The sequence below is a fragment of the Vigna radiata genome, chromosome 11 (assembly GCF_000741045.1).
Source record: "Vigna radiata var. radiata cultivar VC1973A chromosome 11, Vradiata_ver6, whole genome shotgun sequence".
In the NCBI taxonomy this organism is placed as follows: Eukaryota; Viridiplantae; Streptophyta; class Magnoliopsida; order Fabales; family Fabaceae; genus Vigna; species Vigna radiata.
The window spans coordinates 1,237,590-1,240,642 of NC_028361.1; positions in this window are offsets into that span (position 1 = coordinate 1,237,590).

Genomic DNA, 3,053 nt, shown 5'->3' on the forward strand with positions numbered 1-3,053 from the left:
GGTGTACTTATTTTACCTACCACCAACCCACATGCAGGGTGGTTATGCTTATGCTTTAATTTCTTCTTCTAGAATCAATATACAATTTTTTTTCACTGTCAGTTTGAGAATAATTATATTTGTACGAGAAATAATTATTTGACACATTTATTTTTTTATATTTATTTAATATTATTTTTATTTATTTTTTATTTTTTGAAAAATTAAAAAATTTTATGCATTTTAAATTATTTTATTCTTATTTTATAGATTAAATGAATATAAAATTCTATCATGATATTATTATTCTGTTGGCATTCGCATAGAATCATTCACTCTCGACGATAATAACAGCTGTTAAAACTCGTTTTTAAGACTAGGATATGTTTGTGTTTATGTCAGAATTTTTCTTTTTCAGTATTTAAAGTTTGGAATATAAGAAAATAAAAGAAAAAATGGTGGATAATGAAGAAAAAATGAATATAAAAAGGTGGGTCCAAAATTATTAGAAAGATAAGGCAAAGGATAAAAAGAATGAGACAAAGACAGGGACTGAGACTGAGACTGGCTTCGTTGAAGAGAACAGTACCTCATTCAAACACGCGTTTCTGTCATAAAATATGGAAATTAGAATAAAAAGCTTCAATAATGAAGTAAAAAACCTACACAATTTCCAAATTAATCAATTGGGTATGTAAAAAAACATTAAAGTTTTAATCTTTTTTATAATTTTTCATTAATGTAAACATGGGTAATCAAAGATATAATTTTTTATTACATTATTGTTCGATCGGATTAGACAGACGATTAAAAATATAATTATAAGTTATATCATAAATATAATTATAATTATTCTATAATTGTATAGTTTGATCAACCATTCAAACGGTTAGTTATCAAAAAGTTATTTTTAATAGTCAATCAATTTAAGATAAAGTGTTATTATCAGTTAAACCATAATTAATTAGTAATTCAAAATTTATTTTAAAATCTATAAATATAAATTTGAAATAAAAAAAAAAACATTTAATATATATTAATTGTTTGAATTTAAATCATATAATTAGAAAATAGTGAATTGAAGTGACGGTGTGTACGCGTAGGTTGTGTTATTTTATATGATATCTATGTTTGTTTGCAATAGAAATGAAAAGTTTGCTTTGAAAGTATGCATCTACTTCCAGCTGTTACCCTTTTTCAAAACCACATTTTCATATTACATTACTCTTTCAATTTTCAGTCCCACTAATGTCATTAATCACGTGTTAATTAAGGATTAAAATGTTTTAATATTCTACTTAGGCTTTAGGTTTTATTTTCTTTAATAGACTTCTAACAGCTACAACCAAAGTCAATTTCCATTTTGCATCTCTTCTGTTTAATTTAATAAATTGTTCATAAATTTCTCATTCTACTCTTGTGTAAAATTTTGTGTCCAAGTTTTATATTACACAATTTAAAAAAAAATAATTTTCATGGAATAATCTATAAGTTAGATATAACTTCTGAATTGTGTAAACTAAACTACAAAGTTAAAAATGACTTCAAAAAACTACGGATGGATAAGAAAAAAAAAACTATTTTTGGATTACAAAATCTTGAAGTCACTTAGATTTTAAATTTCACAATTCAAAGGATATTTTGATTTTCTATCGTATAATATGCAATTTATTTTTAACTTTCACATTTTTAAAATCGAAACGTATTTCCTTTCAAAATGACTATTGGGTTGTGTAATTTAAAAAGAATAAAAAAAGATTTTTATTTATATAGAGGTGCAGTGGAAAATTTATGGAGGTGTAGGAAGAAACAGTCTGATTTTGCAACATTTGGAAAGCCCAAAGTCATTTAAGCGATTGAATTGATAGGCCCAAACCCGATTCACCCAAAGAGTTTGGTAATAAGTTCAATAAATGGACAGTTTGGTACATTAAATTGTAAATTTTAATTAATTTTCAATTAACTAACAAACCCGATTCACCCAAAGAGACTTAAATAAATCTGATTTACCTATTTTATTATCCTAATTGTTAATAATTCACATATGAATATATTAAATATCAATGAAAAGAAACCTACAAAATCTAAGTTTGAAATTAATATTTCGATTTCTTATATGATTTATTCTAATTCATTAACCGTGAATCTTTAAGTAATTGATGATAGAAAAAAAATCTTACGGATATGGTTTATTCTACCTAATTGATAGTAAAGTTTGATATTAATTTCAATGCAAACCCATATAAGAAATATGTTTTCTTAAAATATTCCATCAATAATATTTTTTAGTGTTTTCTTAAAATATTCCAACAATAATATGCCCATATAATTATTTATAGTTTTTTTCCTCTTTCATTGTATTTCAGATGTTTTAAAAATAAGATATTATAAATAATTTGAAGTATTTTTTTTAACTATTTTTGCCTCCCAAAATTTTTCGGAAAGCAATAAATTTTAAAAACATACTTAAAATTGTATTATACTATAGGAGGAGGAGATATATGCAATATAAAAATATATTTAAAATTTAAAAAATTGTTTTTTATTGAAGTTTATATTTGAGTGCTTTTTAATTTAAATGAGTTTATTTAAGAAATTTTAATTTAATTTAAATTTTATTTACCTTTTAGAAATATAACTTTTTTATTTCTCAATTTAGACTACTGTTACATTAATTTTTTTTATATCATTGGTTTCTCTTATTCACTTTATTTCTAAATTTAGACTACTCTTATTTAATTTTTTTTTTCTCAATTTAGACTACTCTTATTTTTAAATTTATTTAGACTGCAATTGCCTAATTCACTTAACCAAAAAAAAACTTTGATCTCACTGGTTTCTCTGATTTTATTTTGTAAGCATATTTTCTACCTTACATTTCAAGGACTCCATATATTATAGGAGAAAGTCTAATATATAGGAAGTTTTTTTTTACTTTAATTTTGTTATCTTATATATATGTATTTAACCATTTCATTATCACTTAATATTGAGACTTATACTAGTTAGAAACCCAGCCTTTTTAACATTTTTATTAAAACAAATAAAAAATATAATATGATACAAAACAAATT